Source organism: Rhinopithecus bieti, unplaced genomic scaffold (assembly GCF_001698545.2).
Source record: "Rhinopithecus bieti isolate Rb0 unplaced genomic scaffold, ASM169854v2 scaffold_8220, whole genome shotgun sequence".
In the NCBI taxonomy this organism is placed as follows: Eukaryota; Metazoa; Chordata; class Mammalia; order Primates; family Cercopithecidae; genus Rhinopithecus; species Rhinopithecus bieti.
This window is the reverse complement of record NW_016806392.1, coordinates 4,316,770-4,343,500: the sequence shown is the minus strand read 5'-3', so window position 1 is coordinate 4,343,500 and position 26,731 is coordinate 4,316,770. Positions and strand designations below refer to the sequence as shown.

The following is a 26,731-nucleotide window of genomic DNA, read 5'->3' as shown; positions in this document are numbered from 1 at the left end:
TATATATAAATTTTATACATATATATAAAATTTCTTTTTAAAAGAGGGGCACCTACATTTTGGATTCTGAGATAGGCATGAACAAATATATTGATAGAAATTATTCCAAAAGAAGTAGACATTGATGTAAAATAACTTCAGCACATTTTAGGGAACAATGCTGGGGTAATGCGAATTTGGAATTTTGACTAATCAAAATAATTTGGCAATTTAAGTAAAAGATAAATGCAAATTTACCTATGAAAACAAATTTCCTTTTTTTTGAGTGCTTAAGGCAGCACTTCAGAATCCTTTTCTACTGTTTCACCTCCTTCATGTCTTCACAGAAATGTTTCTTGCTCAATGAGTCCCACCTTGAAGACGCTATTTAAAATTTAAAATTAAAATATCTCACCCACATTTCTGATCCCCTTTACCTTGGTTTCTTTTTCCTTTTCTGCTTTACTTTTTTCATAATACTTTTTACTAAGTATTTAACTTATATAATATGTTTATTGCTCAGTCTTTCTCCCCACACAAGAAAATAAATACCTCAAGAAAGGGATGTTTCATTTGATTTGTTCAGTTGTGTATCCAAGTATCTAGAACAGTGGCAGGTGCTTGAGGGACACACAGTAAATTAGGTGACTTTCAGTGAATTTTATATTGTTTCATAAAATCAAAATACATGGGTTTTAGTAAAAGCCACTTTATCAATATATAGAAATTATATTTATGTATTATTTGACATCAATTCATGGTATAAATTTCAAGCAATTTTTAAATTTTACATAATCAAAATATTTTCATATAAACTTTTGTTAATATAAATATGCATGAAACTTCTATACATTAGACTATAAAACTATTTTGTTTACCAGTGTATAGACTTAAAGATATGCCTCTATGGGGAAACTGACTTTTACAAGAACAGGTTAACAAAACACAGAATTCTGAAAAAACTGAAGACATAGCTTCACTTTCTACCCAAAATTTTGAACCTGAAAACTCTGCCTTAAATCTGACATAAGAAAATTTTGAAAGAAAACAACCGAAAGGCATTTTCATAATACATTGTTTTATACCCATTTCCTTGATGATCTAATCCATCTCCATTACCGATCTACTGCATCTATATTACTTATCCATTAAATTGCAACACCTGCTCCACATCTGTCTTGCTGGAATAACCTCAATGCTTTGTTATACATAGGACTATGAGTAAAACAAGTACTTTTTTTTTTTTTACTTTTATTATTACACTTTTATTAAATTTTCCCAATGCCAACTTTTCTAGTCAGAGAAATGTGACCTTATTGTAAATTCTACTAGAAAGAGAGTTATCCTTGACCTAAGAATGCCTCTACTCTTCCAGGGAACATTGTAATCTTCAACCATGCAGTAATATTTGGAAAGAAAATTTAGTATCTGCCTTGGAGTTTAGGGATGAATTGCCTCATCCTCTCAATATCACATCTGGCTACTTGGGCTCACAATTTAGAATTACACGTGATTCCCCACTACCAATACTCAAGTAACCATACAATTCTAATACAATTTCATTTTGTAGCAGCCCATGATCTACCCATTATGCATAAAATATATGATGTAAAATTTGCACAACATATAATAGTACTAAAATTATAAAACTTTACTGACACTACTCCTCCTGACTACAGTGTGGATAAGGAAAATATAACAAGCAAAATAAATTACAAAAAGATGACCATTGTGGTTGTTGGTTAATGATGTAGCTCGTTACATGAGATGTAATGCCAGCTTCTAATAAAAGTGCATTTAGGGAAGGTATTGGGTCAAGTATTTTATGCTCCTCTTCCAGTCTCTAATGCCACTGCAAAAGGTTAGATGATGATCCTTCTAGACTACAGGAATTACCTCCTAAAAGATTTTCCCTTTCCAGTCCTGTCTTCTTTCTTTTCATCCTTCATGGTACTAAAAAAAATTTTTTCCTAAAATCTTTTCATCCTAGCCAGACAGGGTGGTCACACTCTTAATCCCAGTACTTTGGGAGGCCAAGATGGGAGTATTACTTGAGGCCAGGAGTTCGCGACCAGAGTGAGAAACATAGCAAGACCCCATATCTACAAAATAAAATGAAAATAATAAACCAGTGGGGTGTGATGGGATGCATTTGTAGTCTCAGCTACTCGGGAGGCTGAGTCAGAAGGATTGCTTGAGGCCTGGAAATCAAGACCAGCATGGTTTACATAGCAAGATGCCATCTCTATCTAAAACAGATAAACACAAAATTTAACCCCTTTTCAGCTACCTACTATGTATATAATAAAATCCAAACACCTTAAGAAAGTACACAGAATGAGAGGTCCCAACTTGCTGTTCAGATCACCTCTCTCTCTGCTTTCTCTCACCTTTTCCTGTGTGCCTCAGAAGAAAATGCTTTAGTGTTTGCAATGTTCATGATATTCCATTTGATTGAGATCTCTATGCCTGCATTGTCTATCCAGTGATTAACATGGAACCTGACACATACTAGATAGCAATCAGGAGATTCCAGATTCAAGATGGTTGGTTAAAACATTTAACCAGCACTCTCCCTTCCAAATCACAGAAAAAAAAAATGAAGGTAAAAATATGTTCATAGCAGCACTTTAGGAATCTGTGACCCGATATATGTTCAAGAGAAAGCCCTTGCCAATTTTGTTGATTTTCAATTTTTAAGAAAATATGTTTTTTGTTTTGTGTTTGTTTTTTGCATGGACACAATAATGAACAGATTAGCAAACTCAAAGACCAAGCAAACCATTCTGTCAGAATGCATTAAGAAGGGTAAAGGTGTAGAAAGTGGGAAGAAACAGAAAAAATAAAGTCTAGATTTAAAAGTTTAAAAGTTTCAATTTCTATTTCTATTTAATAGAGACTCTATAAAGACAGAATTAATAAGGCATAAGGTTGGAATAATGAAAGAATAATAAAAAAATTTCCCTGAGCTGGAAAAAACAGATGCAAATCTTTAATCTGACAGGACTATCAACTCCCAAGCAGAAATGTTCGTAACCTGTGAAAATGCAGAACTTCAAATATAAAGAAAAAAATCACAAAATCTTCACAAAAATATGAAAAGAGTTATTTTCAGCTTCAAAAGCATGAAATTGGAATGAGAATACAAAAGTATCATCTGCAATCTGGATCCCAGAAGACAATGAAAAAATGTCTTCTTGGGTTCTGAGATTACATTATTTTGAACCAAGAATTCTATGTCCAGAAAAATTATCGATCATGTATAAGAGTAAAAGAAAACATTCATGGGCATAAAAAGACTCTGATAGCTTAAAATCCACAAACTTTTTATACAAGAATTACTCAATTCAGTACTCAAATGAAGCAAAAATATATATATATATGTATATATGTGTGTGTGTACATATGCACATACACATGCAATAAAGAAAAAAGTGTAAGATTTAAAAAGTAGAAAAAACAGAAAGCCATTAAAATCTTGATTCTATTTAAATTATCATTATTTATTAAGTAACAGGCATTTAAGGCAACTGTATAATTCTTATTCTCTACAAATAATTTTTTTAAATAGCAAATACATACCCATAAAAAAGGAGAATATTATATTACGTACTCCTTTATACCAATACACTGGTAAATCTAGAAATCAAGATTCCAGAATCCTGAATTCTAGGTTACAATAGGTCCATAATCTTAGATGTTAAAATAAATTATGTTTTTATTTCCACTCACCTCTAACTGAAGTTTAGTATGGCCTTCAATTATGAATTTAGGTTACAAACACAGAGATATTAGCAATATTTGTGACCTTCATCAGTAACAGTCACAGAAATGTTGACAGATACTCCTCGACTTATGTTGGGATTACCTCCTGATAAACCCATCGTAAATTAAAAAGATCTTAAGGTCGAAAATGCATTTAATAAACGCAAGTGATTGAACATCATAGCTTAGTCTAAACTGTCTTAAATGTGCTCAGAACACTTACATTAGCCTACAGTTGATCAAAATCCTCTAGTACAAGGCTTATTTTATAACAAAATGTTGAATATCTCATGGAATTTATTGAATACTGTACTGAAAGTGAAAAACAGAATGATTTTATAGGTACTCTAAGTACAGTTTCTACTGAATGTTTATTGTTTTCACACCATTGTAAAGTCGAAAAATCTTAAGTTGAACCATCGTAAATTGGGGACCATCTGTATGTCACTTTTCAGTTGGTGTATCTATGTGAAACTATCATTCATGACAGTCATTAGATCAGCCTATAGATGGCACATAATCTCCAAGTTTCTGTCTGCAGATGCCCCTGCAAATGATCTGACCACCCACCAGGCAAATGTGCCTACTTATCTACGTTCTCATATTGGTGACCCAGCCCCTATTTTGCTCTCTAAAATTTTTATCTACCTGTATTCATCAATACGTGAAAGATGGTGAGTTTTTTTCATTACTTATTAAAGCTTTGCAGAAGACAGAAGAGAATTTTTAACTCTCCATAAGGCAGTACGGTATGTTATAATACAGATAACTGTTGAGCTAAAAGTATTAGCCTTGGAAGTTCAAACAAGTCACATGATTGAGATAACTGTTGAAGTATTATTTAAAGTAACTTATTGTTCACAGATTGTGTGGTGATACAGGCCATACGTGTTGCAAGTTGCAGGAGTAGTAGTTTCTTTTCTTTGACTTGCTCTTCAATTCCCTTTTTGTACACTGTGTTATGAGGTAAAGGAGGCACGCACACAGAACACATATTATTCAAGCAGGGTTTATACATTTTTATTCCATAAAATTACTGAGCATATTGAGATAGCATTGTGCGAAAATTGTGTATGTAAACAGAAAACACACACACACACACATTTTTGTAGGAAGGCACAGAAAGTCATGTGCCTCCACTCCCAAGTAGGATTTTTTTTAATGATTCTAAGAAGAGGTCTTTATCAACTTCATCAACTTGATCAACTGCCAGAGAGTTCCACAGGGAAGAAACAAATCCCTAATCTAGATGAAGGACAAAGTAGATGTTTTCTGAAGATAAAAATTACCAAAACAAACTTAGGAAGTAGAAGAAAATTGAGATAGACCAATAATTATAGAAGAAACTAAAGAAAAGGATAATCAAAGATTGGCATACAGGCATACACACAGGTACACACACACATACACTAATATCACCCTTACCACTACTCAAAGACTTGTACCAAAATGCTGCTACCAAACTTTCAAGGAACAAATTTCTTTGAGCACCGAGTAAAAGGAAAAAGCGAAGAAACAAAAGAAAGTTACCCAAGTCATTCTACAAGTCAAGCAGAATAAACCCTGATATTGAAACCAAAAAAAGCAAATGTACACAGGAAAACTGTTAAAATATTACATAAAAATATATACAAAATTCCCAAATGAAATAACAGCAAAGCGAATACATTTCTTCCATATAAAAAGAAGAGAGAGAAAAGATACACAATTGAGAAGGTTTATAAATTGGTATATGGAAGTCAAGGCTTCAGTTTTCTCTATATTATGAGACATCATCAACCTCTGAGAGGGAAAGTTGGAGGAGATTCAGGGAAATCTGACTTTTGAGGGGAATGGAGACCATTTGAAATAATAGTGGCAGACAGTGCTAAGGTGACCTAGCCAGAGAAACTAGCAGGATTGCCAGGTAGTATTGAGTGTCTTAAAAGGTGGGACATAACTGCCCTATGGCAGGATTTCCTTCAACAGTGCTTGTCTGCTTAGTTACCCAGGGAATTCAGAGTTGTGGTTTTGCAGATGGGGCAAAAAAAAAGACAGCGTCAAATGAAATAATAACTATATAAGCTGGAAAAGGAGAGAAGTGAAAAGCAGACAGGAAATGAAGAAAAAGGTCAATAATCTATAAATCCTGCTGTTGGAACAGAATGGTAAGAGTAGTCGATAAGTAGTTGATACAAATAATCAGAGTAGTTGATAAGAAAGGGTATTACATAATCACATTATGCAATACTACGTAGCAATTTAAAGAATGAAGTAGATCTATATGCACTGACATGTAAAATTCTCCAAGATAAACTGTTGAATAAAAAACCAAAACAGAAGTTAGCATGTGTGTGTGCGTGTGTGTGTGTGTGTCTCCTATCAAATTATGAAATTAGAAGGAAAAGGGCTTACAATTTTTATTTTACTTTCCTATGGTTTGAGACTTTTACACCTACTATGTATTTTAATTTTAAGAATATTTTAAAAGCTATTTTCATGTTGGAAAATGGCATTCATAATTCCTTTATATGCAGATTCTACTGTTAACATTCTATTTGTTTTATCCACTATTTTTTGATGCAAATTTTTTTCTTACAAAGGGGAATCACATTGTGCGTACTGTTTTAATCAGCTTTTTTAACCATTTCCATGGCATTAAATACTTTTCTAGTATCATTTTAATGGCTGAATAGAGCCTGGTTGTTAAATATTTATGCTTTATCCAGTTCTTGTTTCTAACAAAATACTTACATAAAATCTTGTAGCTATAATTTTGCAAACATCTAACACTATTTTCTTAGCATGAATCCCCTAAAGTAAAAATGCTGGTTTAAAGGTTTTATGCAAAATTTGGAGGCATTCAACAGATATGGCCAAACTGCCTTCCAGAAAGATTTTAAAAATTTACACTCTCAACAACAGCATACAACAGTGGCTCTTTCCATGCCATTTTGCCAACACTGAGACTGTGATTTCTTTAAAATGTTGAAAATCTAGTTTCAGGATCATGTCGCTAAAACTAGATTTATCTTGAAGATAAGCATTTTTTAAATTCTAACTCTATATTAAATTATATTTGCAAACTCAAATACTGTAGTGATGACCTCAAAGCAGTCAGTTTGATTCTGTGGGATGAAGAAATCCGGGTAGTATTTGTGTGCCTATCCAGACGTTTTCCTAAGCTTCTGTTCTTTGCCAAGCAGTTGCACTAAAAGACTGAGGATTAGGTTTTCAAAGTCTCATTCTAGCCTTCAATGAGTACAATTATTAAAATTTAAATATAGCTTTAAAAACTGCGCGTTGGACCTTTGTGCCATTGAAGAAGGTCAAGTTCAAGCCCCTTATTTAAAAAGACCTCTCCCTAAGAGATCACAAAAGGAAGCCTATTAACATTACATTTTTCCTTTTTCTTTTCTTCTTTGTTCATTTTAAAACACAGCTAATACGGACTGAAAGCTAAAATTGTAGAAAACAGTCATGGTTTATACTTGGTTGATGCAGCATCAAAATTGAGTGTGCTCCCACTGAACGAACTGGACATGATTATTAGTGGAAATCCTTGTTGAATTATCCATCTAAACAAAGCCTAGCTGTTTTGTTTTCTAAACAGAACTACTAGAAAGGACACATTAAATATTGCCATCTTGGGCATTTGGGGAAATTCAAAGTTTGGTATGGCTAAAGTTTGTTAGCCATTCCTGTAAAAGACAGTGGTAAGTTTTCAAATAGGAATGCTGTTTGAAATGCTTTAGCACTAAACTTCAAGACAATGAAATGGTCTAATTTAAAAAAATTATTTCTTTTGGAAAGACAAAAAGATATTTGCTGCTATTGCTACAGTTATGCTGTATATATGCAAATAAAAAATAATCTACTGAGAAAAAGATGAAGATGATGGTTGCAAATGGTTTTATTGTGTAAACACAGCCATACTCTTCAAATTAATTATGACAGTGTTAACTTTTATTGTTCATTCCCATGTAAAATTTCAAAATGCTACAATGCTGAAAAAGAGTAGCTGAGGGAGATCAAAGAGGATCAAAAACAATGGAAACCTCTGGTGTCTTCGCAGTTATCAAAGAAAATCACATATCTCCCAAGACATTCAATACTTATTTATTTCACTAAGAACACACAGCTGAAGCCAAAAAAAGAAAAAAGATACCACAGTAAAACGCTATTTTTGTTCTGTAGTTTCACCCAGGATCTTTTCAAATGTGTAAAGAGCTGCTTATCTTATTTAAAAAATTATTACAGAACTCTAAAACTAAACTTTTACTTTTCCTACTAATTACCTATTTTTGTCATTGTCGAGCTCCAATTATAAAAGGTCCATGTTAGCCACATTTATTTCATTGTATTTCCAGCACAAATTTTTGTAATAGCCCTATCAAAATATTAAGTTGTTAGTTTCAGTTGAGTTACCACATAAGAGTGGTGCCATGTGATAAAGGAGGTGCTAGACCACATGGAAATTTACCAAAGGGGATGTGCTGAAACCTGGTTACAAATTTCCCAGAAGCCCTCACCCACCTCAAGGATATAAAAGTGTCAGGTTTGAGAGATGAAAGAGGAATTTCTGAGGAGGATCACTTAGAAAAGAACTGCTCTTGAGTCCAGTTCCCAAGGGGGAGAGGGGACACTGCTACCTCCTGCACTATGAAGTCAGATTCATTTCTCAAAATCCTGTACTTGACATGACAAAATTTGCAGTGTAGAACAAAGACTGGTGAACTTCAACTGGAAATGACCAGAAAGTGCATATTTTAGCCATTGTGCACCACATATTCTCTGTTGGAGCTACTCAACTCTGTTATAGCATGGAAGCAGCTATAGACAATACGTAAATAAGTGGAAATGACTGTGTTTCAATAAACTTTATTGGACACTGAGAGGGCACCAAAATTTGAATTTCATATAATTTCTAATATGCCATGAAACATTATTCTTCTCTTTATTTTTTTTCAACCACTTAAAAATGTAAACATCATTCTTAGCTTCTGGATCATACAAAAACAGTCAGCGGGCAGGATTTGTTTGGCTTTCATAGTTTCCCAACTGTTAGTGTAGAATAGGGGCGTCCAATCTTTTGACTTCCCTGGGACACACTGGAAAAAGCAGCATTGTTTTGGGCCACACATAAAATACACTAACACTACCGACAGCTGATGAGCTTAGAAAAATCACTAAAAAAAATCTCGTAATGTTTTAAGAAACTTTAAAAATTTGTATTGAGCTGCATTCAAAGCTGTCCTGGGCGACATGCAGCCCCAGAGCCATCGGTTGGACGAGCTTGGTGTAGAACACAATTTAGTACTGAGTGGTTCAGATGTAACAATAACAGAAGTGTAAGGAAAAGAGATACATCACTGAGATCCCTTCACAGAAAAGTCAAAACTTAAATTGAATCTGGAAGACAGTAAAATAATTTGGATGAAAGGAAAAAGGGATATTTCCAGTCAGCAATAGCATGATGAGTTCAGTGTGGTATTTAATAAATAATGAGATTATGCTGAGTAGAGCAGACAGCCCTTATCCACCAGCTATTGGGTATCTGTTGAGTACATATGTATATGTATACACTCAACATGTAGTATTGCATATATATATACACACACACACACACACATAAACGTGTGTGACCATAAAGTAGGTAAAATGTAAATATTGCTTCTCCATCTCTCTCTTCTATTCCTGTAGAACTGCTTTTAGAAAAATATTGAACCTTTACCTTCTAGCCTTCATGACTCAAATTTTCTTCCAAAATTTTCTTCTCTGTACTTCTTTGATCTTTATTCTGGATTATTTCCTCAGATCTGTTTTCTAGTATCTAATTCTTATTCTTAATTGTGTCTAATCTCGTGTGTAACACTTCCATTGAGGTTTTAATATCAATAGCTTACATGGGTTATTCTAAAATTCCATTTTTTCCAAAATCTTCCTTTTCTAGTTTCATACTGTCATTTTTTTCTTAAACAAATTAAACATACTTATTTCAAACCATATTTTAGATTTTAAATTATCTTTAGTTTTAGAGTGTTAATTTTCTGGGTTCATTGCTGATGAGGATTTGTTTCTTTGCTTTATAATTTTTGATAGTAAACTGACATTCAATAGCTTTTGACCTGAGAGACTCTCATGCTCAGGCTTATGAAAGCTTCCCTGCAAAGTGGTTTTGCATTTGGCCCTGCCAAGCCCACAGGAGTGTTACCCATTTCATAATCATTTCTACATTCATTTCTTAGCTTCTGTACCATATAGATAGTATGAATTTGGATCCCGCAACTACAAAGAGTGCAGGTTTGAGTCTGATAATTTATGAGTGATTATTTTCGTGGCCCCTAGCATAACCAACAGGTCTTTGACACCTCCCTGGCCAATGATCGGTCTTTCCTACACCCTGTGTTGTCGAGGATGCAGGGTTCAGTTCTAGCTCCTTACCTTATCCAGGCCTGAAGCTTTCTTTACTGTCCCAGTAATGGCATTACAACTTCAGTCCTGCCCTCAGGTCCAGGGTTTCGAATGTCTACAGACCATCACTTTCTGTGCTGGCATCAGGGAATTTTCCGTTTGAGTTTACCTATACATTTCATACATTTTTAAAACAATATTTTATCTAGGATTACTTGGAGGGTAAAAGGAGACTTGCCATTCACTTCCATCTGAGAAATTATCCAGAAGACCCAGTGGCTTTTATTTTCAAGGTGACAAGATAAACCCATGTGAGGACCAAGAGGGTGAAGATTTTAAATGTGGAAAGTAAGAAAGCAAAGATTTGAAAAAGGCAGAAAAATAAGATCCCATTAGAGAAACAGAGGACTGAGAGGTCTCTGTAGGTAGATATTTTATATGTTTAACTTTTTATTTTGAAATAATTTTACATATACAGAAGATTTGTAAAGATAGCAACAAACTCCCATATACCCTTCCCTCAGCTTCTTCTAATGTTAGCATCTCACATGACCAGGGTACAATGATCAAAAGTAAGAAATTAACATTGGTACAATATCATTAGCTGAATTACAGACTTTATTCAGATTTTGCCACTTTTCCACTAATGTCCTTTTTCTGTTCCTGGGTCCAATCTGGGATTCCACATTGTATTTAATTCTTCATCATCTTAGTCTCCTCCAATCTGGGAGAATTCCTTGTCTTTCATGACACTCTTGAGAAATATTTGTCAAGTATTTTGTAAAATACTCCTCAATTTGCATTTGTTTGGTTTTTTTCTCATGATCAGATCGAGGCTATGTATTCACGGGAAAGACACCCCAGAAGTGAGGTGCTCTTTTCTTTTCTTTCTTTTTTTTTTTTTTTTGAGACGGAGTCTCGCTCTGTCGCCCAGGCTGGAGCGCAGTGGCTTGATCTGGGCTTACTGCAACCTCTGCCTCTGGGGTTCACGCCATTCTCCTGCCTCAGCCTCCCTGGTAGCTGGGATTAGAGGCGCCCGCCACCATGCGCGGCTAATTTTTTGTGTGTTTTTAGCAGAGATGGGGTTTCATCGTGTTAGCCAGGATGGTCTTGATCGCCTGACCTCGTGATCTGCCCGCCTCAGCCTCCTAAAGTGCTAGGATTACAGGTGNTTTTTTTTTTTTTTTTGAGACGGAGTCTCGCTCTGTCGCCCAGGCTGGAGCGCAGTGGCTTGATCTGGGCTTACTGCAACCTCTGCCTCTGGGGTTCACGCCATTCTCCTGCCTCAGCCTCCCTGGTAGCTGGGATTAGAGGCGCCCGCCACCATGCGCGGCTAATTTTTTGTGTGTTTTAGCAGAGATGGGGTTTCATCGTGTTAGCCAGGATGGTCTTGATCGCCTGACCTCGTGATCTGCCCGCCTCAGCCTCCTAAAGTGCTAGGATTACAGGTGTGAGCCACTGCACCCGGCTGAGGTGCCCTTTTCAGTGCATCATATTCGCGGTACCTGTTGTCAGTATGTCTTATTACTGGTGATGTTGACCTTGATCATTTGGTTAATGTGCTGTTTACCATGCTTTTTAATTATTGTAAAGGTTTTGTTTTGTTTTTGTTGTTGTTGTTGTTGTTGTTTTTGAGACAGAGTCTTGCTCTGTCGCCCAGGCTGGAGTGCAGTGGCACAATTTTGGTTCACTGCAACCTCTGCCTCCTGGGTTCAAGTAATTCTCCTGCCTCAGCCTCCCAAGTAGCTGGGATTACAGGTGCCCACCACCATGCCCGGCTAATTTTTTGTATTTGTAGTAGAGATGGGGTTTCACCATGGTGGCCAGGCTGGTCTTGAACTCCTGACCTCGTGATCCGCCCACCTCAGCCTTCCAAAGTGCTAGGATTACAGGTGTAAGCCACCGCACCTGGCCCCAAATAACCATTTTCTCCCAAAACATTGTCCATTAATTTATGCATACATAGGCAGATCCTCCCTGCAGCAATGTTTCACCAGTGTTCTAGTGTTCTCACAATGATTTTCTATTTCCTCCTTTTCTTTGACATCTATTATTTGGAATTATTCTGTAAGAAGTTGTCCTTTCTCTACCATTTACTTTTATTCAATCATTTATTTATATCAGTATGGACTAAATTGTGTTTATTTTATTCTGCTTCATAATTCAGTGTTTTATTTTGTCTTCGAAATTGTTCTAGCTTTGGCCATTGGAAGCTCTTTTAGGTTGGCTTCTGTGTCCTCTCAATGTGCTCCCACCCTTTTCTTGAGTACTTACTTTGGTACCATGACATCCTCCAAGCTCATCTTCTTTTAGCCCTGCCCCAGTCCTAGACAAATCACTTTTCCAAGAAGCTCTATAATTGTATTAAACCACAGTGGTAGATAGTTTGAACCCTCTCCTTTCATTCAGGGAATGAGAACAGAGTCAGAAAAGCAGCTAAGGAACTTTAGGTAAGTCCAACATTCAGAGACTGAGTAGAGAAGGGGTCGGGAGCCAACAAAGGAAAAGAGAAGGAACCACCAAAGAAATGGGAGCAAACTCAGAGCATGGTATCAGAGAAGCTGAGAAGACATCCTCAGCTCTAACTTCAGGGTCCCCCATCATTTCCTACCTGATCCCTGCCACCTTTATCTATTCCCTCTCCAGGAAAACAGGAATTTTCCAGGCAGATATCCTTACTGTCCTGGCCTAACCACATCCCTAACTCTGCTGGAACTGCAGTAAACATAGCCACAACCAGCAAATTCAGCCCTAAGGACTTTAGACCTTCATCTCACAAGCTGAAATGTTTTCCCCTCCTCTCTCCTAACAAACCTCTCTCCTAACCAAATATCACTCATCTTTCCAAAGCCAGGCAAGTCACAACTTTTCTTGAACCTTTTTCCAAACTCTCAGCCTACATTTATCCAGTTTTTTATAAATATCATGGTTCTTATCTCTTCAGTCATTTCAGTACTTGCATTATATTCTCTAAAAATTTTTTGTTTCATATAATTTATTACCCAACAATACTGTAGTTCCTTCAGGTGACAGCCCATACTTTATGCTGTCTGGTATGCATAGTAGTTAGTAATATCTAACTAATAATAGACATTTAGTAAATATATGTCAGTTTAACATTTATATCAACAAATCAACCACTATAGATAGTCATCAAAGAAACAGTTGAAAACTGGGAAGATTCCAGCAGCTATCTTATCTATTCAGGAATGTTAAAAAGTACTCCTTAAGAAACAAAGTTGGAATAGCTATCAAATTCCTTATGGCCTTAGTCATATTATAAGAAAATGTAACCCTGAGCCACAGCAATTCTTATTTCTCATTAGAAAATAATTTGTCAGGATATTTATGGCTTATCTATTAATAAAGTAAGTCATTATGGTATTTTACACAACCTTTCTTGCTTTGTTTTAGAACAACTCCCTAATTTTCTATTTTCAAAATCAACTACTTGTTATGGAATAACTAATATGTAAAGCTATTAAATATTAAAAGGACAAATGGAACCATATTAATGGAATTCATTTTTTAATGGTGAATGATTATTTTCCATATTAAAAACATAATGCTTGTTTGCTGAACGGTCAAGAAAATACGTATGAGAAAAAAATGTATTTCATAATCCCATACCCCAAATCAGAGACCATTAACATTTCATTGTATAATATACCATATGTACATATATGGGGGTGGTGTATGAGATGATTTTATGCAAATTATTTTGTAACTTACCTTTTTCACTTAATGTTTAGTATTTTCTCACATTACTAAATAAGTTTCTACATTATCTCTTTGTGGTAGTGAATGGAATGTCAGATTGAATGTATCTTCATTTACTAAACTTCCAATATGTGCCACACTGTGATAAACATTCTTATGCTAAATTGGGAGCAAAACTGGGAACATAACCATAATTATTTCATTAGTATAAATTTATAAAAGTAAATCTCTCTGTATGAATAGCTTTATACAGCTTAAGGGTTTTTGTGTTTTGTTTTCTAATGACCAGTGCCCACCTGCCCATCAGAAAGGTTGTGCCAATTTACTATTATTAGTAGTTAAAGCAACTTTCAGATACTATATCATTTCATATTTCTAAAAACACCATATATCTTTCTGAAGAGTCTCTATAAAGATGATGAAGTAATGCTACATTTTCTTTTATCTACTATGGGAGTGTCCTTTTTCCCTTCCACTTTTATAAATTTTTAAGTATTTTGCTTCCTAATATAAAAAATGCAAAACAACACACATTATTTAGCATGAGTAGCAAAGAAAGCACAAGGTCATCTGAGCAATATGGTCCAAGAGAACATGGGTGCAGCTAAGGAACAATAATAAAATTGATTAATCAAGCTCCTATCTATAAATATCTTATCAAGAAAAATTATTTTAAAGTAAGTTTTTCTGCTTTCTTTGGTATTATTAGTGTATTTGCATGAAAGATAATATTTTGCACTTTTATTTGAGATTTACCATTTTTTCTTATAAAAGAGAATCAAGCTTAGCCAACACCTGCAAGTGCACAAACACATCATGGAAAGATAGCTGACACATTTGAAGTAAGAAATAATGATGTTTCCCAGTAGAAATGTGATCATTAGTTATTTATTTGTATTTATATTCATTTATACACTAACCTTTACACAAAAAATTTTAGACAGCAAATTTATATTTTAAATAACAGAATAACAAAATAATTGGTTAAACTTATTATTTTAAACAAACCAATAATTCCAAGACAAAGAGAAATACAAATATGTCAATATGATAGCTCTGCTTGAATTTAAAATTTGATTCCATGAATTGTCTGCTCCTATTTGAGCCACAGGTCTTCACTGCTAAGAAACATATCAAACTTAACTTAATAAAAAACATTTAAATGACAATTGAATAATTTTCAATTATTAATACTTATTGCAAGAGAAAAATGTACACAAGTACTTAAAAGAAACAAATGGTTAATATATAAACTTTTCCATTTCTATAGATAAAAGTCAGAAGAGCAGTGTTGGACTAAGATTACTTTTGAACAACTTTTGAAACATTTGATCAGGCTGCAGTTAAAAACCAGCCCACTTTCCCCTTCAAAGATCTGAAAGGCAGAGGATAAAATCAACATTTTCCTTTCTACTCGCCCAGCATCAATCATGGGTGACAATCTCTATAAGATTGCTTTAAGTTGAACAATCTATTAAACTAATATCGTATTCTTAAAGAGAGATGAAGTTGGCATCTAAGAAAAAAAGAAACACTTTATCGATCCCTAAAGAGACGTTAAGAAAGCCAAAGATCACATAAGCAGTCTGTTTGGCAGTGGCAACAACATAAGGAAAAGCTATTACTAAACATGACAGGGCCTACCAGGATGCAGAGATCTGCACATACAATCCCATTTTGCTATTTGTAATATTATTTATATTTCCTGCAAACTGGACAATACACATTTGGTAAGTCAAACAAAGTTGCTTCTAAAACAAAGAAATACTGGGCAAAAGAACTGATAAGTGATTAGCAAAGTCAGGTCTACTCCCATCAAGCACACAAAATATTTATAAGACATGTACCGTGTGAGATTGCTAGAGTGGCTACAGGACCGCTGAGCAAGACTCATGCTTCCCGAAAAACACCTCCCATTTAAATGCTAAGAGAGTGGCTCCGTAAATGCATGTTACACTTTGGAAGCTCCTAATATTGTGGAGTAAAAATACACACATTTGCATGCGAAATGCTTTATTCTCTCATTTTAATTTTCCAAATTATAAAACGTATTTTTTATTGGTATGAGTTATCTCTATGATTTGAGCAAGTTACCTGTTTTTCTAGCTTACATGTTTGGAAGAGTGTTTTTTTGGTAGACTAAGAGTATGAATTGAAAAAATGAAATATTATTTTCCAGGAACCATAGTCATTACAAACTTTTGGAGGAAGAAAAAAATTCATGTAAATTGGTACTGTGCAACTCAGTAATTCTGAGAGCATTAGTTCCTTCTTAGTAGAGAATGAATTTTGTGTGTGTAAGGATGTGACTAAACACGGTGAGTCTTACTGAGAACTTAAAATTAAACTCCAAAAGCAGCTTCACTTATACGCAGTGAATGCCTAAGTAGTCCATCTTTTACTGCATCTCATAGTGTGCAATAATGTCATATTTTGATTAATGTGTTTCTTCTTTCTTTGTTTTTGTTTCTGGTCTTATAGAAGTATGGTACATCTCCTATGTCTTTTAAATCTCTGATCAGTAAGCACTTTCCTTTTCTGACTGTATAGAGGAGAGAGGAAATACTTTAGAAAGGACCCCAGACTCTTGCTTCTCAGAGACCAGCAGCATGACATCATTTAGTAACTTTTTATAAAATCAGATTAATAGGCCCCTCCCCAAACATACTGAATCTCAACCTACTTTAAACAAGATCCCCAAGAGATGCAAACACAAATCCAAGTTTAAGAAGCACTGTCTTGAAGCACCTTTACTCCTCCCAGTTCTGGTATTTCCCCCCCAACCCCACCCACTCCCGATTATTCTTCCATTTAGAAAGAGAGGCAACTATGTGAACAATGGCCCATTTGCAAATAGACATGAAATAAAGGTAATTACATTAATCTACTCTCTGTTTATGATCTCCTTCGTCATCTAGAAACATCCACCCTCAGGGTGGAGGGGATTTGAACTATTACAGAAAGACTATAAAGAAAAGGAGAAAGAGAAAGTTAATGCTCAACCTATAACATCCTAAGTGGAATGTTTTATGCTGTGAAAAGATAAAAGATTTTAAAATCCAAGTTTATTAAGAGAAATAATGTTTCTATCATCCCTTCCTTCCCCCTTTTACGATATCACAAAGCAAGCGAATGTAGGACACAGGGTTTTTCATAGACCCCAGAAGATATCCATTCTACCTATTATGCAGGCCATGTTTTTTTCTTAGTTTTATTTTGAAATAATTTTATATTTACAGAAAAGTTGTATAGATAGTAGAGTTCCTGTATATCCTTTACCCAACTTTGCCTAATGTTTATATTTTCTATAACCATGCTATCAAGTTGGAGATTAAAAACTTCACATTAGTACTATACTCAGACTGTATTCTCATATCCGTTTTTCTACTGTCCTTTTCTTTTCAGCCCAACTTATGAAACCGTATTAAATTTAGTGCATTAATGTCCTCCAAGTTGTGATTGTTTCTTGTTCTCTCCTCGCCTTTCAGGACCTTAACTGTTCTGAAGAGAATTGGTTAGGTATTTTATAGACTGTCCCCATTTTGAGTTTGTTTAATGTTTTTTCATGATTAGACTATCCTTATAGCTTTGGTGGGAGAAAACAAGAGAGGTGATGGTAGGTCATGAATGTTTATCCTTGATGTATAAGAATAAACTCCGGAGGAAATAAAAAGCTTCTCCTTCTGGACCCCAGAGATGGCAGGGAGAGAAAAGAGGCAAAAACAGGGCAAGTAAATAAGATGATCTCAGGGTTTCAGTTTTTATTCTCCTCTGCACACACACCTTTTTGGGGCTGACCCTTATGGGAAGGGCAGCTTAGTAACAGCTAGGTATGTATAGGGTTATCACAGGTCATCGGGTTAGTGGCTCACTTTCCCAGATGCGGGCTCTGGGTGGTTGTGTGCTGGTAAATGTTTAATAGCTGGCTGGGGGGTGGGGAGGTAAGGGAGGGTGGAATCCTGATCTGTAATATTTGCCAATTTCTAAGACATACATATTTCTATCATGGCTGATTTCAAGCTACCAAAGTGATGTCACTGAATGCAGAGGTGGGAAGAGCTGTGTGGTGGTACACCATTAAATATAATTATGTGGTATTTCCACCATACACATATGAAGGCATAGATAGTAGTAAAGTGTAAAACAATAAATAGGAAGTGATGAGTTGGAGACATTAATTCTTTATTTTTAATATAATATATTTGATTATAAGTTTATATTGTTTAATTTTCAACAATGGCCATGTTTAAAAACTGGCTCACAAAATTCCTGAAAATTTAAGAATCAGCTAAGGTATAAGGTGCCTCCAATATTCCACTGCTTCTAGAAGACTGACAATTTGGCTCAGCACAACATTCCATGTGACTCAGGAGGTACAGAGGTGACAGCAGAAGGTGGGTAGATATATGGGACTTAGAAAGCATCTGTCTCATCATGACCTTTGTGTGGGAAGCAGGATCCACCAGGCTTCTTACTTCCCCACTGAGAGTGTTGGTGGACTGGCAGAGGTCTAGGGAAAAAGAGGTCATGGGGCCTTTTTGATGCTTGGGGAAACGTTCAGAACTATGGCAGTAGCGGTAAGAGCAAGCACACAACATCCCAAAAGATCAGTTGGCTTCTAGTTATATTTCAGTGGTCCCAATTCCAGGGGAAAAGATAAACTGAGGCTCTCCATAGTAGAAACTATTGATTATTTGGAGGATAGTGCATGATCCCAGGGTGTCACAAGATTATAATAAGACCCCACTCATGTACCCAGATCTATGTTGGGAATGAGATGGAAGAGGAAGATAGAGAATCTAAGAAAGACTGTGCATTTTCCTATAAGAGACCATGTCATCTATAACAATGTCACTCGAAGTGTGGTCCAAGGAACAGTTTGTGCAGTCCACAAACTGTTCCTGTTCGGGGGTGATATAAATACAGATGAAAGTTCATGTTTAGAAACGTATATCATAAATTGACATTGCCGTGACATCCTAGTATGTGATCAGGGACTGATCTTGTTAAACAGGATATAACCAGTTCAGGTGTGTGGAACTGGCATGGTGAGTTGCTTGTGGCAAAAGCTGAATACTGGTCATGCGCAATAGAATTATGTATTTGGTACATGATTGGAAAAAATCAATCAGTTTGAGGAGCATTAATCTAAAATAATTTTTAAATAATCACTTTTGGATATGAAATAAACTCTGAATAGTTTGAATCGGAGGTTCTTAAAGTGTGGCCTGTGGACTAAAACTGTCCGCATCACCTGGGAACTCATTAGAAATGCAAATTCTAGGGCTCCACCTCAGATGTGCTGAATCAGAAACCTTGAGGGCAGACCCAGTAATCTGTGTTTTAACAAGCCCTCCAGGTGACTGATGCATGTTTGCATGTTTGATTTTAAGAACTACTGGCTTCAATGTTGAAAGTGAAAGAAATACGTTCAAGCTAGAGGAGAATGAAACACTATAATTAAGTGTCAATTATCCCTGCTAGACTGCAGAGCTGGAAACCATGAAGAGGATCAGACCAGGCAGAAAAAAGAAAGACAACTAACTTTCTTTGCACACTATATTTGAATGACATGCAAGTGGATGAGGCCAAGATCTAGAGTTGAACACTTATAGTGGACGATCATTTTGGATTTTTCTCTACAAGCTTACTACTACAAGCTTACTACTTGCAGCTCCACATTCTTTCTCTCTCTCTTTTTTTTTTTTTTTTTTTTTTTTTTTGTGGTATTGATGGAGTTTCACTCTTGTTGCCCAAGCTAGAGTTCAATGGTGTGATCTCAGCTCACCGCTACCTCCGCCTCCCGGGTTCAAGCGATTCTCCTGCCTCAGCCTCCTGAGCAGCTGGGATGACAGGCATGCACCACCACCAGGCTAATTTTGTATTTTTAGTAGAGACGGGGTTTCTCCATGTTGGTTAGGCTGGTCTTGAACTCCTGACCTCAGGTTATCCACCCACCTCGGCCTCCCAAAGTACTAGGATTACAGGTGTGAGCCATCACATCTGGCAAGTTCCACATTTCTAAGCATAACCCGTTTCCCAACCCACATCAGCCTGGAAGGGTCACAGTACTGGCAACAGAAGAGTATTTCTCCAGCTTTATTCTTACCATACAATTGCTGGCTTGCTGGCTTTTCTCACATTCCCTACAAATACTACTACTATTAACAGTTGAATTAATAGTTCAATTACCCTCTTGGCTAATTTGTGTCAGCCATCTTTCTCCCTCTCTGCCTGGGTTGCTCTCCATTCCTAGATTGCCTCCTTCCCAGGCAAGGTTGATCTGGTTTTAGTTTAGTACCTGATCAACCTGGATATTAGCCATATTACAGCCCAGAGGAAATTATTTCTGCTCTCTATTTTGCTCCATTATTTACCGGGGGTGCCACAGGATCTTTTAAGACCAACTCTAATGTGCATACAAATCACTCAGGGCTCTTGTCAATGTGCAGATTCTGATTCAGTAGGTCTAGGATGCCTGAATATCTGCATTTCTAACAAGCTCCCAGGTAAAGCCTATGCTGCTAGTTTCTGGACAATATTTTGAGAAGTGACATTGAGAGCAGTGATTTTTTCTATTTTTATTATGCCTTCTCCCCAGCTCTTGAACACAGGTGAAAGGGCAGTCTTAAGGTGATCAATTGTCCTGGTTTGACAAGGATTGTCCTGGAAATCCTACATTGTGGGATTTCCCTAACTCTTGGGCAAACCAGGATGACTGGTCATCCTAGCCATCTGGATTGGTCATGCTCGCAATCTGAACAGCTCACCTCCTGCCTCTCCCCTCCATCTCCTTTCCAGCTGACCCATGGTATCTCTGCCTTGACTCTCCCCTTTAGGATAAATGTTTCCCTGAGGCTCTTCGTATCTCCTCCATGTAATGTGCTCGTCTTTGGCAGATTTGTATTCATCAGCCCTGACGACATAGGTGTGTTTGTAGCCAGTGCAGTTGGCTTAGTCCTTGGCATAGGCTTAGCTGCCTACTTTAAACCAGTTTGGAAGGTTCCATTTAATGTTTCCTCACAGTTGGTCAGGACCAAAGGCTCACTTACTCCTCTGTCTGCAGAAAGGTTGGGGCCATATTTGACAGTCTGCTCTCATTTTTGTTTTCACATAAACATTCCCATCCTGCCTGGTCTCTGTAGACCAAGTGAGTTCCCCCAGTGCCTGGAAGCAATGCTTGTTCTGCTTCATCTCTTAGGTAAGTATGGGGATATTATTTGGAAATAGGAAAAAGCAAAATCTTCATCTCTGGAGCTTGGCAAATACAGTGTGTTTTCCAGTACTTCTAATTGTCCTTTTAATGTTAAAGTCACAGACATTGTAGGTACAACCTCCCGCCTCATCATCCTAGAAATACGGCTGTGATTATGTCCACCTACAGTTGAAAATCTTCATTAGCACTGAACTTACAGAAAAATAATTTCCAAACTCCTCACCTTAATACAAAGTCATGGTTCTCAAAACTTCGCTATGCATCAGATGACCTAGAGAGAATCAGATTGCTGGGTCCCACCCTGAGTTTCAAATTCATAATTATTTTGCATTTCTAACAAGTTAACCGCTGATATTGACACTGCTGGTCAACAGATCACACTGTGAGAACCACAGACCCATCCCAGCTAGCCACATTCACATCCCTAACATCCAGTTCTAGTGCATGCTTCCAGAAAGAACCCCTTATTCTCTGCTCATATTGTGTGCTTTCCTACTCCATACCTTTGTTTAATTCATTTACTCACTTATAAACTCATTCATTCAACCAATAACTAATTATTTCACCAAACATTTTTTAAATACCAAAATGACTGGCTCTGTTAAGTGCCATCATGAAATTCATGGTACAAGGGAGAAAAGGAAAAACGATACCCTTTTCATTTGCGGAGTGTTTCTTGGTTTCCAAAGAGCTTCCACATCCAAGCTCCCATTTGATCTTCTCCACAGTCCTGAAAGACCAACAGGGCAGGGATTATTCTACATCTCTCACAAGTGAAGAAGCTGAAGGCTAGCGGGGAGAAGTGGTTCATCCAAGGTAATGCCAACCTATCTTTCCAATCCTGGGACAATGGTTTTTCTCTCAATTATACTACAGTTGTCCCTCCCCTTGGCATGCGCAGGGGATTGGTTCCAGGCCACCCCACAGCATACCAAAATCCTGGTATACTCAAGTGGACCCTGCTGAATCCACATAGAGGAAAAGTCGGTCCTCGCTATACATGGCTTTTTGTATCCTGCAAATACCATATTTTTGATCCACTTCTGGATGACAAGAATCCACTATACGTGGACCCACACAGTTCAAACTTGTGTTGTTCAAGGGTCAACTGTGCTTCAGTCATGACTCATTGTATTTCCTCTCTCCTTGCTTTCCAAACTATACCCATTCTTTAAAGCCCAAACACTACCTATTCCATGAAACCTTCCCTGGCAACCCCGGTTAAAATGATTTTTCCTGCTTAAAACTAGGAGAGTGCTTTATTTTGTCTCTCTAATGGCATTAAAAAATATCTTCCTTTCTAGATGCTAATGTCCTTGAGAACAGAACAATACCTGACTCTTCTTTGTGTCTCCGATAGCACTCAGTTCTTAGTTCATAGTAGAAATTTGATAAAGCACTGAGAAATGAAGGATGAAGAGATGAGAATTTTGCCTGTTTTTAAATTTACTCATAAGATAATCAATGAAGGATATATGTAAAAATAAAAGTAGGGCTGTCTGTTATCTTTTTTCTTTCTACCTCCATAAATAGGGGTGGGAAGGACTAGCATTAATTGCTTGCTGGGTGCCAGGTGTTTCATGTTACAACATTTTTGCTCTCACAACCTAATAGACAAATAATAGATAAATACAACTGTTCTCATTTTCAAGCAGAGGTAGTGAAGCTCAGAATTGTTTAGAAATTTGCCCAAGTTCAGACACTGAACTCATGTTAGAGAGGGAACCAAATCCAATTCCGTTTAAACTCATGTGGCAAAATGAACACACGAAATTGCTTCTAATTATACTATGATAATAAGAAATGATCCAGTATTTTCCTACATAAAAAAGCAATTCATATGCGTCAGTAATCTTGAGGTCTTTTGGTAACATTTTTTCTATTTTACTGCTTTTTATTGATTCACCACTTGTTGGTTGAATCCTTTGATCCACTTTTTCAAGAAGGAAAATGAATTTCACTAGACTCTGGTTCTTCATGTGACCAGTTATTTATGGTCGTGAAATGCTGTCCTGAGACTTAGATGGTAAATCTGTCTTAATAAGTACTATTGTGTTATAACAGAACTTTCCTGTTAAAAAACAGTGTGGAAGGTTTGGGGTAAATCCTGGAATGGGTCGCGGGAGGCATAAATCCAGAAATGCATTCATGAATAAGCCTGAGAGGAATAATAACTCCAGCAAAAATGAAAAACTCAAACATTAAAGCAATGTGGTAAACATTTACCATATGATAGAGCTGAGAATTATTAGGAAGTTTAACCAAAGGACTTTGCCAATGAATGTCAGATGGATTTAATTGAGGGAATTAAAATACAGACAGTATTAGTGAAATGGTGGACTCACCTACAAGGATTCACATGTGGGTTCTGCAGCTAACTTCTTACAAGAGCAGAGGCCTGCAATATCATGAAAACCAAACAGACACATTAAAGGGGATTGTTCTCACAAATGTATGAAATGCCAATTTGTATCCTTCCTCTTACAGGGACTGCAATATCCTCCCTGGTAAAATCCTGTCAGTTCCATTGGTAGGGTTTGTTACAAAGGTCCTATATCACTAGCCATTAAGATAGCTAACCATAAGCCTTGGTAACCTAACAGATATATATATTCAATGTTAATGAAACAACTTCAAGTAATGAGGGAGTTCAACCAAAAGCTTCCAAATTTTTTTGGATCTGCCAGGTGGAACAAAAAGTTTTAAAGCACATCCTAGTCTCTCTGGGGCACTTAATTCAGAAAAATCCCTTCATAACAACTCTTCTATTTTTTTAAAAAAAAACTTTCTATTGTTATTTACCCTGTCAGGTAAAAAGTCATGCATCAAGAGACAGGTGGAATTGGTGACATTGATAGATATTTTCTCTAATTCAGTACTGATAATGTTAATGTAACATTGCTTTCAATAGACAGTTTCAATCACGCATGTATGTATGTTTAGAGATGTGACACAAGCAGGGAAACTGAGCTTACTGAAAGTTAAAGAATACATCAGATATTTGATTTTTGTCACTGCCTCTGGGAAAGAATTCAGTAGCAGCCCTTCAGCCAATGGCAGGTAGGTTCCTAGAAACTTCAGTACTGGGGAATTCATAGTAAGGATGAATAAAGATCCACATACAGAAACGAAACTTACTAATAGATGTGCCCATCTGAGGACCAGCTGGAGGGAACTGTTTTTTGCCTGGTCACCGAGGGACTCTGAAACAATAAGCTTTGGTAGTAAAATAACAATAACAACAAAATAGCTTATGCTTGCATATTTTCCAAGTAACAAATAGTGTTCTAAATAATTTAATCCTTACAATCACATTATTAGGTAGTTACTACAATTATCTTCATTTTGCAGGATAACTTAGAAACTTAGAAACAAAAGGTCAATAACTTGTCCCTGGTCACACATCTAATAAGAGATGACACAGGCAGTCTGAGCCCATGTTGTGATCCAATACATGCTACTACTTTTTCATAGTTGTTTTTTAATATAGGCAACCAACACACATTACTAAAAATGTGAGAAAATGAGAAAAGAAACTATTGTGCTACTAACCTCACTTAACTGTCATTAACCTTTTGGGATATTTCCTTTTGATCATATTTATATGCATACATCATATCAGAAGTATTTGCCATGTTGCTAAAAGGGTTCAGAACGTTCATTTTTTAATACCTGCAAAATATCACTCAGACCATGTATACTGCACTTATTTAGCAAATGTTAGCTATTTAGGTTGCTTCCAAAAGCCTAAATAGAGCAGGTTAAAGTGCATGTGGAGCCACGCAACCTGGTTCAAATCCTTGCCTCTCTATGCACTAGCTATATAATCTTGAGCAAGTTACTTGACTTCTCAATGTTTCAGTTTTCTTATCTGTAAAACGAAGATAGTAATGTTAACTAGCACCATAGATTGTTGTGAGGATTAACCTGCATTAATTGAAATAAAGTATTTAAACATTGTCTGTAGATAGTTATTACTATCATTAAGTAAGTCTGTAGTATCTTCATACATGAGGCATGTGCATCTAACAACTTACTTCCTATGGCACATTCCCAGAGATAAGATTACTGGGTTAAAAGACATAAATAATTTTTGTTCAAATAATGAATTCACATCGTCAAAATATTTCCAAAAAGTGGTATATAGGTTTAAATGTCACCAGTTACATGACAGAAATCATTTTCCAATACACCTTTTCTGACTTTGTTAGGTATTAACATCAAACTTTCTACTGCTCATAAGTATGTTCCTCAACAATTTCTAATCTGCTCGTATATCCACCTATTGAGTTTTTAATTTCAGTTAATTTTTCAGTTCTGGAATTTCCACTTGATTCCTTATCACAGTTAATAGTAATCTGCTGAAATTTTCTATCTCCTTATATAATTTTTAAAAGATATCATAGATATTTTAAAATTTATTACTCCTATATCTGGATCTCCTTTAGCTCTGTTTTCAGTCATTTTATCTTGTCTTCTGGTATGCCTGGTAATTTTATTGACTGCCACACATTGTGTATGAAAAATTGTAGAGATAATTTGGACCTCTGGAAGATCATCTCTTCTTTAAGTGATGTTTTACTTTAGTTTCTGACAGGCAGTTAGGATTTCTCTTAAATTCTTTGCTCTCAAGCCCTCTCCACTGTGGAGCTCTCCAGTGCTTTTAAACAAATGTTTGGTAGATTTTATTCAACTTTTCTATTTGTTCTACTTGTCCTTATAGGATGAGCTGATCTAAATGTAACAGCTGAAAGTGTAAGTCCTTGACATCAATTTTTAAATGATTAAACCTAAATATAACACATTTTTTCGTTCTATTATATATTCGATTATTATTAAGTCTGGATTTTTATGTGCTTGCAAATTTGTTATATTTCATATTTTATGAAATGTGATTTCATTCTTATCTCATATATTAGGTATGAGTTTGTATGAGCTCTTGCGAAATAATCATATCAACCCTTTCTTATTATGTTCAAATAATTGCAATTGCACCTAGGCGACTGTTTGCTTGTTACACTGTTGTTTTAACATAATCCAGTGTTTAATACAATCAAATCTATTTTACTGTTCACTTAGCAATTTTGTTACAATGTTTTAAGCCTATAAAATAAAGCCTCATTAGACTTCCTAAGGTTTGAGTTTGCGTAATGCATTTTATGTATATAATGAGTGTAAAAGCCGATTTTTTTCCAAACTGTTAGTCCATATATTGCAAAACATTTTCCCTCTCCTTTAATTTGTGGTCCGGCCATTACCAAATATTTCATTTTTATATATAATTTATTTGCCCACATGTTTTGCCTAATTAATATATTTATTTTGGTGCCAATATGGTTTTAATTATTATAACTTTATATTTTAATATTTGATAAGAATAGTCACTCATTATTCTGCTTTCTCAAAAGTTGTACTTTGCTATTCTTGACTACTCTTTCTTCTAGAGTTATAATAAAATCAAATTCCTCTCACTGCTACCTCAAAAAGTAAAAAATGAAAGGGATATTGTTATTATATTTCCATTAAACTTGGGAAATAATTAACAATATAAAAATTTTATCCTTCACACTTGAAACCAATCTATGAATTTGTTTTTTATCTCTTTTAAAAGTTTATGTGTGAGTTAATGATTGCTGACATTTACACTGTTGATTTATG

General features: G+C 35.8%; 1 long non-coding RNA gene across 1 annotated transcript in view; it reads right to left on the bottom strand.

Moving 5' to 3' along the window:
• Positions 1 to 26,731, bottom strand: part of LOC108532122 (uncharacterized) — an 89,780-nt gene that overhangs the window by 47,417 nt on the left and 15,632 nt on the right. Inside the window, exons 2-4 of the long non-coding RNA XR_001886365.1 lie at positions 24,212 to 24,276; positions 23,419 to 23,471; positions 21,727 to 21,803 (exon numbers count right to left, since the gene is read on the bottom strand). This is a non-coding gene — a long non-coding RNA (uncharacterized LOC108532122). The remainder of the gene's footprint in view (positions 1 to 21,726; positions 21,804 to 23,418; positions 23,472 to 24,211; positions 24,277 to 26,731) is intronic.